This window comes from Chrysochloris asiatica, unplaced genomic scaffold (genome assembly GCF_000296735.1).
Source record: "Chrysochloris asiatica unplaced genomic scaffold, ChrAsi1.0 scaffold00318, whole genome shotgun sequence".
NCBI classification, from domain to species: domain Eukaryota; kingdom Metazoa; phylum Chordata; class Mammalia; order Afrosoricida; family Chrysochloridae; genus Chrysochloris; species Chrysochloris asiatica.
In genome coordinates this window covers 1,130,645-1,142,963 of record NW_006408836.1, presented here as the reverse complement: position 1 = coordinate 1,142,963, position 12,319 = coordinate 1,130,645, and the positions used below count along the sequence as shown (strand labels likewise).

The 12,319-nt window shown below is 36.6% G+C and overlaps 1 protein-coding gene and 1 non-coding gene across 2 annotated transcripts in view; one reads left to right on the top strand and one right to left on the bottom strand.

The window, feature by feature from the left end:
- RNF180 (ring finger protein 180) overlaps positions 1-12,319 on the bottom strand; it is a 242,894-nt gene that overhangs the window by 147,788 nt on the left and 82,787 nt on the right. The gene's annotated exons all lie outside the window — the stretch shown is intronic.
- TRNAG-UCC lies at positions 1,588-1,659 on the top strand. The gene has a single exon. It is a non-coding gene; the product is annotated as a tRNA-Gly (tRNA).

Below are 12,319 nucleotides of genomic sequence, written 5' to 3'. Positions count from 1 at the left end.
CTGGTGAAAGGAGATGGGGATAAGAGTCTTGTGTTTCAATAGTGAATAATTGCTATCAGAACTGAATGTGAGTGCTGCAAATGTAAAAGTAGATGTTTTGTTAACAAAAGGAGGGGAGTGTTTGATCTTACAGTCCATGAGCGGAGGACTCTGGGACCATCAAAGGAGAAGAGCAGAGTGTGGCCCCTATCCAAAATGAAGCAGTGACACCAGACTTGTAGACAGAGATGATACCATGGAGAGATGAAGCAGCTGGAAATTCTGGACTCGGAGTGAAAGGGGCTGTATGCTGACAGCTGGGGTGGCAGGCTTGCAGGATGTACCCTTTGGTTGTTTTGAATGGTTATATATTCCTGAGTGCTTCGGTATATATTTAAAAAAAAAAAAAAAGGATCCAGAGGGAATGGAAACAAATGCTGTTGAGTGATGATGCATGGAGGGGACTGTAATCATTGCAATGAAATGAAATACGATAGGATGAATGCAAAGCTGATATTCTCCAATGTAAACTATCACTCAATTCACAATAAAAACTTTTAAAAATTGTATTGTTCCATAAAGAAATAAATTGAAGTCCCTATTCAGCCACTTAATGAATTTTATGATTTTTGACAAATTACTTAACCTCTTTGAGCATTTTTACTCATGTGCATAATATGAATAATTCCACTTGCCCAATAGTGTTGTGAAAGTTAAATTAGATAATATACATGAAGTGCCTAATAAAGAACCTGACACAAAAGCACATTAAATAAATGAGTCATTTAAGATCATGTGCATACTCAGCAAATATATCCATAAATCTAACCTTAAGTACATGAGGAAGAAAAGTAAGGAAAATTTGCTGTTGTTTCCTTGCAGATGGATGGACATTCTGGGAAATAAACAGTGCATTTATTCATTTAAGTTCCCTTTTCTCTGCCAGATGATTTACTGTCAAGTTGGAGAGAGAAGAATATAGACACCACTTTGACAATATACAACCACATACCACTGAAGCACAACATTTAAATTTTTAGTTGGAATGAAGTAGTTATCAACAATGGTGCTCCCCTCTAATAATGTGATGAATACTGACAAAATAAGAGTGGTTTAACTATTTATTACAAAAAAAATCTATTCATGAGTTCTAGTGAAATATACCAGGTTTTCAATCTACTAGACATTTTTTTTTTTATGGTATTTTATTTCAGTTGTTTTTGGAAAGGAGTGGGGTGAGAAGAGGTAACTTATCTCTATGCCATTATAATAGGCATTATCTCTATGCCATTATACCTAGCTCAGAGGTGGAGAATGTACAGCCAGTGGGCTCTGTGAGGCCCTCGAAATCATTTAGTCTGGCCCTGCCAAGGCAACTGCAGTTCCAGAAATCACATTATTGTTGTTAAGTGCGTTGAGTCGATTCCAACTCATTGAGACCCTGTGTAGGGTTTCCGAGGAACAGCTGGTAAGTTTGAACCAACAACTTTGTGGTTTGCAGTCCAGCGTTGATCCTGTAGCACCACACCAGGAGTTAGTGCCACTGATTCACAGCAACCCTGTATAGGGTTTCCAAGGAACAGATGGTGCATTTGAATTGTTGATCTTGTGTTGGTGGTATAGTGGTTAGTATAGCTGCCTTCCAAGCAGTTGACCCGGATTCGATTCCCGGCCAATGGAGGCATGAAGCTATCACATTAGCAGTGAGTTAATTAAATATTGAACCAAATATAACATGCTAATTTTCTCCCACAGTTTTTTTTTTTTTTTTCAATTGCTAATCGAGTGATAGTTCACATGGGAGAAAAATCAGTTTTACACTCATTGTTTCATTGCAATGATTACAATCCCCTCCATGCATCATTATTCAACAGTATTTGCTTCTATTACCTCTGTTTTTTTTTTTCTCCTCCAGATGCCTTGGGGGGAATGTACACAAAAACACTCAGGAATATATAATAATTTAAACAACTGAAAGGCACATTCTGCAAGCCTGCCTCCTGGCCACCAGCACTCAGTCTTTCTCTTTCCATGAGTCTAGAGTCCTCACCTGCTCTCTCTCTCCATGTCCTCATCTCTGAACAAGCTAATATTTAAACAGATAATCTCGTATGACCTGTGAATGATGTTATAAATTTTAGCAGAAAAAAGGATCCCAACCCTGACCTAGGCTATGGATTTCACTCAGGCAGTGAAATATCTTCAATGCTTACTGCAAGAATGCCTGCAGTAACTGAAATGGATGTGTTATGTCTAAGTTCCAAACTAAGGTTTTAAAAAGTAGGTCATGACTTCACATAATGCCAAAACTTTAGGCACTCCACTGGAAAATCAACTTTTTTCAAAATTAAACTGTGAAGTCTGAAAATGAAGTCAAAGAGGTAAAAACTCTGGCAGTAATCACAATTTCCAAACACATGCGATTTACTCTGATGTCCCACAGCTTTGCTGAACTGAGGCTTATAAGAACAGAGATTTATCTCAGATGAACACATCAGGGCTTCAGTAAGTTTATTTGAAAATAATTTTCTACTTAAAAGAACAAATAATTTTCAGATTTTTACCTGGGCACACATGAATACTAAGCAGAGACTTTAGTGTTCTTTGAGGCACAAGGAAACACAGAAGAAGTATCTCAAATTTGCCACACGTGGGCTGCTGTTGGCAATGACAGCCCATCACAGGGGAAATTGTAGGGAGAACAAAACCAGCATGCATTTCCTCTTTAAAATTATGACAAAGAGATGTGATAAATTTCAATGGGGGAATATATAAGTGAAGACAGCATAAAAATAGTAAAGGCATGTTCAAAAAGTGACTAAAGTAGGATGGAGTTAACAATGTGTCATTGGATGGGCTGTTTTAAATCATCCCTCAAAGGAAATAATAAATACAGACGACTAAAGAAGGGAGAGAAAGACACAAGAGAGACAAAAATGGTATAAGCAAAGCTATAGACATAGGTATTAGTACTCTGGATGTAGGAAGCCAACAAATTATTAGGACATTAGAGGAAGTAATAGGTAAATATGGTCTGGCGGTTATTTTATAGATGAATCGGTGTTTTCATAGCTTCAGCTGTGCTATGAATCAGTGTAAGTTTCAAAGACAGTTTCCTTTGACAAAAAGGAGTGTTTAAGGCAGACTGCTCTGGTAGGTCTGTATTTCTTGTTAAGTTGTTAAGTGCCATTCAGTAGGTTCCAACTCAGAGTGACCCTGTATAGGGTTTCCGAGGAGCAGCTGGTGGGTTTTGAACTGCCGATCTTGAGGTTCACAATTCAGTGCTGATCTTACAGCACCACACAGAACTACAGAAGTCAAAAAGGAATGAAGGCAGGGCACCTTTCACAATGTTGTTTCTGCAGTGCAAATACAAGATGACCAAGAGCTTGACTAAGATTATGTCTATAGAGAAATGCGCAACAGCATATAGTAAATTTTGCTGTGTGAAGAAATGAGAATGTATTGGTACATTGGGAATTAATCAGATAGTTCCTAGAAGTTGGAATTTTCAAAATCTTATTTTAGCATACTTTCTTCTTCCATATATAAGATGCTCTTTGATTTTAAAAGTTAAAAATTGACTTAGATGGCAGTATTAGAAATGTCAGTGTTGAAACATCAGTAGACAATACACAAATTGATTGATTTCTCCTCCATTTAAATTCTTATTAATTAAGACATCTGAAACTTAGAATAGGAAGGAAAAAAAAAAGCATTTTTAAAGGTTAATTTCTGTGAAATAGGATGTCATGAACACTAAAGAAAAGTAAAGACATGAAAACAAACACTTATGTACTGTCTTCAACCAGTAAACAAGTAACACCATGATGCTTTGTCTACTGTGCAGTAAAACTCATAATGAACTAGGAATTATCAAAAATAATGCTTGTTGAACTCCTAGACAACACTAACCACAGCCTCCATGACCCTGATACTAGATGGTACCACACTATCAACTGCTATATTGTGACCACAACAGAAGATCCTGGACAGAATGAGAAAAAAAATGTAGAACAAAATTCAAAATAAAATAAAATGTGACAGAGGGTCTGACAGAGACTAGAGGAACCCCTGAGACTATGACCCTCACAGACTCTTCAAGTCTGGAAATTAAAAATACTCCTCAAGAGTGCTTTTCACAGCCAAACAACAGACAGGCCTACAAAGTGAACAAAACACCTATGAGGAAGATATTTTCAAAATAATGAACTATACAAGACCAAAAGGGCAGTATTTGCCTTAAAACAAAGCACAGAAAGCATAAAGTGGCAGATAGATGGTTGAATGGAAACAGAGAGTCCAGGGAGGAAATTACCTTGAGGGGATTGCAACTAATGTTATAAAACATTATGTGTATTAATTGAACAGGAAGCTAATTTGCTTTTGTAATCTTTCGCCCAAACCAAGACAACCCACCCACTGCCACTGAGTCCAATCTAATTCATAGTAACCCTGTATAGGGTTTCTGAGGCTGTAAATCTTTATAGGAGCATAAAGACTCATCATCTGTCTCCTTCGGAGTGGCTGGTAGATTTGAACTGCCAACCTTGTGGTTAGCAGTCTAGCGCTTATCCTAAAGCACCACCAGAGCTTCTCTAACCACAATAAAATGTTAATAAAAAAATACCAAGGGTTGTTGTTGTTAAGTCCATGGAGTTGGTTCTGATACGACCCTGTATTGGGTTTCTGAGGCTTTAAATTTCCTGCAGAGTGGCTGGCAGCCTGAAACCACGTACCTTGTGGTTTGCAGTCCAGTGCTTATTGTATGGAGACACTGTGCTCCCAACAGCAGAGGTATAATCATAAAATTAGTAAAATTAATTTTACTGAAAAAAAAAAAATCCAGCTTGTTATTATATTGTATTGAAGTAGAGCCAGTTCCAAATTATAATGACCCTATATGAAATAGAACAAAACATAGCCTGGACCTATGCCATTCTCAAACTCAGTGCTATGTTTGAGTCCATTGTTCCAGCCAAAGTTGAGGGTGTTTTCTTTTTATCTGACCCTCTATTTTACACCAAGCATGATGCCATTCTTCAGGGATTGGTTTCTCTTAATAATATGTCCCAATTACATAAGATAAGGTCTCATGATCCAATTGTATTTCTAAGATTTGTTCAATCTGCTGGGAGACAATGTTATAGTCACTATTCTTCATTAACATCATAATTCAAAGGTATCAATTCTGCCACTCATCTGTTAGTCATTCTGTGGTGGCTTGTGTGTTGCTGTGATGCTAGAATTTATGCATTTAAATACAGCAGAGTCACCGATGACCCTGATAGGTTTCAGTGAAGCTTCAAGCCCAAGACAGACCACAAAAAAGGTGAGACAGACCAATTCTGAATGGTTAGCAACTGAAAACATTATGAATAGTAGTAAAATATTGTCTTACATAGTACAGGTTGATGAGTCCCTCAGGTTGGAAGGTACTCAAAATAAGACTGGGGAAGGGTTGCCTTACTGATATGAATGGAGCAAAACTTTTAGAATCATCAGTGGCTGATGGAGCACAACTCAAAATGAGAAGAAGCAGCTGCAAATATCCATTAGGAATAAAAACATGGAAAGTATAAAGCATGAATCAAGGAAAATTTGAAAATTTCAAAAATGAAATGGAATGCATAAAGACTGAAATCCAACACATTAGTGAGCTGAAATGGATTTATATTGGCCAATTGGAATCAGACATACAGTTTACAATGCTGGGAATGACAAACTGAAGAGAAAAGGCATCACATTCACTGCCAAAAAGAACATTTCAACAACTATCGTGCAGTACAATGCTGTCTGTGATAGGATAAAATCCATATGTGTTCAAGGAAGACTAGTTAACAAGACCATAATTCAAATTTACATATGAACCACTAAAGCCAGTGATGATGAAATTGAAGAATTCTACCTGGTGTGGCGATGTGTTAATGCACTGGACTGCAAAGTTGGTTTGAACCACAAAGTCAGTTTACCTGGTTTCAAGCTTACCTCGGAAACCTTATACAGGTTCGGAATGGGTCAGAACTGACTTGACGGCACTTAACAACCACCATCACCAACAACAACTTTTCAGTCTGAAATTGATCAAACATTCAATCAAGATGTATGGACAACTACTGGTGACTGGAATGTGAAAGTTAGAAATTAATTTCCAAGAGGAAGATCATTAGTTGGAAACCAGGACCTTGGTAATAGAAATGGCACTAGAGGTTGCATGATAAAATGTTGCAAGTCCAACAATGTATTCATTGCAAATACATTTTTTAAAATAAAATAAATAGGGGCTATACACATGGACCTCACCAGAATTCACAGGAATCAAACTGATGACATTGGTGAAAAGAGAAGATGGAGAGCTCAGTAACATCAGCAAAGATAAAGCCAGTGGCTGACTGCAAAACAGACCATTGGTAACTAATATGCAAGTTCAGGCAAAAGCTGAAGAAAATTAATCATCACAAGTGCCAATATATGACCTTGAGTATATCCACCTGAATTTAGAGACCCTAGTGTCATTAGGCAGTAATAACCCAAACCCGGAAGAGTTGTGGGATAACACCAAAAACATCATACATGAAGAAAGTACAAAGGCATTAAAAAGAAAGAACAAGATCAAAGTAGATATTAAAACAGACTCTGAAACTTGCTCTAGAGCACAGAGAAGCTAAAGTGACTGAAAAAATGATGTAAAAGAACTGAAGAGAAAATTTCAAAGGGCAGCTCTAGAAGAGAAAGTCTAATAATATAATGAAATGTGCAAATATCTGAAGTTAAAAACCAAAAGGGAAAAACATGCTCAGCATTTGTCAAGATGAAAGAACAGAAGAAAAAATTCAGTCCTCAAGGTTGTAACATTGAAGGATTCTATAGGCAAAATGGGAAGCTCAGTGGCTATAAGCACTGGACAGTAGACCCCAAGATCAGCAGTTCAAGCCCACGAGTTGCTCCATGGGAGAAAGATGAGGGTTTCTGCTCGTGGATAGATTTCTAGCTTTGGAAACTCTATAAAGGGTCACTATGTGTCAGAATAGTGGCATTCATCATCAACAACATGGGGGAGGGGGGAAACTAAATTGTGAAGGAAGGATCAAAAGAAGATGGAAGAGATGCACAGAGTTGTTGTGCCAAAATGAATAGATGTTCAACCATTTCAAGAAGCACCACATGATCAAGAAAGGAGTAAGTTTAAGCTGCACTGAAGGCATTGGTGAAAAACAAGAAGGCAGGGAATGATGGAACACAAATTGAAATCTTTGAACAAACTGATACATCACTGAAGATGATCAATCATCTGTTCCAAGAAATTTGGAAGAAATCCATACTTGTGTCCATTCCAAAGTGAGGTGAGTAAACAGAATGTGGAAATCATCCAACAATACCATTAATATCACACACAAGTAAAATTTTGCTAAAGAGAATTAAAAAACAGTCGCAGCAGCACACCATTATATGTTGTTGTTTGTTGTTAAGTGCTATCGAGTCAGTTCTGATTCACAGAGACCCTGTATAGGGTTTCCGATGATAAGCTAGTTGGTGGGTTTGAACTGCTGACCTTGTGGTTTCACAGTTCAGTGTTGATCCACAGTGCCACATCTGAAGTTCAACAGGCAGCTGCCAGAAATTCTAGCCAGATTCAGATGGATCCTGGCTTAAAACACAGAATACCAGAAAGATATTTTCTTGTGCTTTATTGGCTATGTAAAGGCATTCAACTGTGTGGATCATAACAAACTGTGGATAACATTGTAGACAGTGGGAATTCCAGAACACTTAACTGTGCTCATTAGAAAATTGTGCATAGACCAAGAGGCAGGAGATCAAATAGAATAAGGGCATATGGAATTATTTAAAATCAGGAAAAGTATGCTTCAGGGTTGTACCCATTACCTGTTCACCATACTTATCCATCTGTATTCTGAAAAAATAATCTGGGGAACTGGATTATATGAAGAAGAACATGGCATCAGGGTTGGAAGAAGATTAATTTGTGATATGCTGATGACAAAAATTTGCTTTCTGGAAGTAAAGAGCGCTTTAAATACTGATGAAGATTTAAGACTATACCCTTCAGTATGTATTCCACCTCAATGTAAAGAAAGGGAAAATATTCACAACTGGACTATTGAAAAAAAATCAAGATAAAAAGCTAAAGTTGTTAAAGACTTCATTTTGTTTGGGTCCACAATCAATCTCAAATAAGCAGCTGTCAAAAGATCAAATGAAGTACCGCATTAGGCAAATCTGCTTCAAAAGAGCTCTTTATTTATTTATTTAAAACTTTTTATTGTGAATCGAGTAAAAATTTATAGAGCAGATCAAAGAAGTAAATCCAGATTGCTCCTTAAAAGTGTGGATGGCGAGACTTGTATTTAGACATGTTGTCAGGAGGGGCCAGTCCTTGGAGAAGGGCATCATGCTTGGTAAAGTAGAGAATGATCCCCGATGGGATGATCCCCAATGAGATGGACTGACACAGTGGAAGCAACAATGACCTCAAACAGGACTACAACTGTGAGGATGGCATGGGACCAGTAAGTGCTTCATTTTGTTGTGCATATGATTGGTACGAGTGGGAAACAACTCAATGGGACCTAACAGCAATAACAACAACAACTCTTCTTCATGCTTACATATTTATTGTCCAGCTTTCTTATACATATGAGGTGACTGAAAAGCATGGTTGGGGTCACACACATCTTAGTCCTCAAGATGACAGCTTTGCTTTTTAATATTTTAAGAGGACCTTTGGCAATACACTGTTTGTTATCTCAAATGCTGCTTCCTGGGCATTGAGTGTGAACTTAGCTAAGTAAAATGAAATGTTAAATAATGTTTTGTGATGGGTAAGGTTATGTTCAACTGGGGTAGACCATAATTAATTGGTTTGGAAGTTATAATGTATATAAATGTACATTTATGTAATGATGTAATCATACCACATGATGAGAACTCATATAGTGTAGTCATTTCCATGATGAAATCTGTTCTGAACAGCTAACCACTTGAAAGGTAGTTTCCTAGGGGGTGTGACCCAATATATATGGGAATTCTAGCAAAGCTTTCTAGCTTCTTGCTCCATCGATTCTACATCTGGCTTACCATCATCTGCCCGCCAGTTCTTTGGGACGTGACCTGATATATTGCCTACTGATCTTGGGATTCAGTAACCCCACCAGCTTCTTGTAGCTAATGGGGTTACCAAATCCACAGGTAAGATGTTAGATGGCTAGATTACAGGCTGTGGAGTGTAATGAATCCCAAGATCAGTAGGCAACATAGCAGGTCACTGTCCCAAAGAACTAGAAAGCTTTGCTAGAATTCACACTCAATGCCCAGGAAGCAGCATTTGAGATAACAGTTATTGTACTGAATAGATCTGCTGCCAAAAGACCTCTTAAAATATTTTTTTTTTAAAGCTGGACAAGGGTTTCTTAAACTAAGATGTGTGAATAGAATACAGAGGGCTTAAGAACTTGGACGGGAAAAATAATTATATATATGTTGCTGTTGGATAAACATTAGACCGCAAAGTCAGTTTGAACTGTAAGGTCGGAGGTTCAAACTCACTGGCCTATCCTTGGAAACCTTATACAGGGTTGCTATGAGTCAGAACCTACTCCACAGCACAAAACCACCACCATCATGCATTTTCTGTATATATAAATGTAGTATTTCCCTCAATGATGGATGTAGGCGACAAATCCCAAACATATTGGCAGTATTTGTGGTTTTCTTACCAATAAAAATCTAAGATATTATCATGATATTTTAAGTTACAGCTATCCTTAAATATCATTTACATTCATCACTACAACAACTCTGCAGAAAAAATTAGACCCACTGCTATATCCTGTCATTTAATGCCATAAAAATAAGCTTATGTATAACAATATCACAAGTTTTTAATATTTGAAAAAATTTCAATATATTTTATTTTCTATGTACATTCTTACTATTTTATGCACATAAAACATTTTTTGAGAAAGTATCTATAGGAATCACCAATCTACCACAGAGACCCATCAGTTAAGTTTCTATGGTCTGAGGGTATATAATATAATAGATGTAACAGGTGTACTACAGGTCCACAATCAGTCACACCCTTTAGGACCAGATGTGTTTCAAAATTGAGAATTTAAAAAATTGCTAACAAGCAGATAATCTGCATATAATGTAACACCCCACCACAATCTGGAACATCCCAGAATCAAATACAACAAAAGTTTTCAAGCAAATATATGAAAATGCATATCAAATGATATAAATGAAGGTAGTAAGTAGTTTCCCATTAGTTCAAGTCAGGTTTTTCTATCAAATGTATTAAGATAAGGACAGGCTTTTTTCAATCACATGAATTGTGAAAAACAAAACAAAACAAAAGTCTTTGGTTTTTGAGTATTTAAATTTGAATTGTGGATAAGGAATCATGTCCCTGTTTTGTTTTTATTTATTTTCTCTGTTCTTTTCCATGTTTATATTCGTTCCCATAATTTTGAGTTAATAACGTTTTATAAATTTTGCATTTAAGCAATATTTCTTTTAAAATTTGGTTGCAGAATTGTAGCCATTTTATGTTTCTTGCCTACAATTCAACGAAATCAGATGATTAAAATGTAAATAACAGGTTAACTTTTGAGTGAGCAACATATCGTTTAGTGAGGACGTTAACGTTTTTAGCTGCCTAGGAGCTTATTCTGAGCTCATTTTCTTAGCTGTAAATTATATGTTCAATCACTTACAACATATACAAGTTATAAATGGTAATGACTTTATAAAAGGAAGGGGCCCTGTATATTTAACTATTCTAGTTATACTGACCCTATTGACAATTTGAGGTGGAGATGCTGACACTTTAAACTCACATGTGAGCTAGTAACAAAACTTCTTTGATAACCATCATAAAGTTTTCCAACTCTTTTCCCCACTCTGTGGCACTGACATACATTAAAATGGTCACTGGTTCATGATTCATTTAGAGAAAGAGAACATGGATATTGGGAACTAAAACAAGACAAAAGGAAATCAAGGAGCTTTCAAATTGTGAAAAAAGGCACACAACTGAAAACAAAACAAACAAAAAAGCAACATGGCTGCACTTCTGGGAAATAAGACTAGTATATCAAGACAAAATTAAACTATGCCAGGAGTTGTGGTGTGGTGCTGTAGGATAAGCACTGACCTGCTAACTACATGGTTGGTGGTTCAAATCCACTAGTTGCTCCTCAGAAACCCTATACAAAGTTGCTATGAGTTGAAACTGACTCAACAGCACTTAACTAATGATTAAAACTAGGGAAAAGCTCTGTAGAATTATACCATGAAAATGAATAAATTACATGAACAAAACACAGTATAGATGAATCACAGTACACAAAGTTAAATCAGAAGAGTAAGCCCAGGATACTTAGTCTGTTTATACACATTTTAAAAATAAAACTACACAACATAATGACTACGCATTTATGTGCTTGTACCTCTTTACAGGGTTGCTATGAGTTGGAACCTATTCGATGGGTGGTGAAACTAAAACAGAGAGATGTATGTAACTAATGACATACTTTTGGGGTTGGACAGTGGGTTTATGTGAATTCATAAAATCATTAATGAATAATATGAAATAAAATAAGTAAAACAGTCATGCATGAATCAATGAGGATGATCAGAATCCATGGATTATGAAAAATTCAATTCTGTGTTTATATTAAAAGGAAAGAAAATTTAAAAGGAACATGAATTAGGAAATATCAGTAATTAAGGAACTTATTACCTAGCCAATTTTATTTAAGTGCATTTGATCCAGTGATGTGCTGGAACTAGCTCATACAAGCTCATGACACAACCATCTTCCCAGCTCTGCATTCAGTGATGTCATATTGGTAGATTAAAATCCGTAATGGTGAGAATAATTACATTGATATTGTTAGTAGCTGAGTTGGTTGTGACTCATGGAGATCATGATAGTTAAGGTTTTCTGTGTAAGCTGTTTAACAGTTAAGACATACTAATCTACCATGATGAGGCTTACTATAATCTCCTCCATGATACGATCTGCTATAAGCAGCCAATCAGTTGAAAGAAAGTTTCCTCAGATGTGAAATGAACAGACATGTGCACACCCATGTTCATCATAGTAAAAAGATAGAGACAGCCTAAATACCCATCAACTGAAGGATACATGAACACATATATACAGGCTGAATGGATGTGGGAAGGCATGTACACACAAATACATAAAGGTTTGATACAGGATACTTACCTTTCTTCCAACATATCCATGAATGTGGTGGAGCATACAGAGCGAAAATTATGAAAAATTCTTGTTGTTAGGCACCCTAGAGTT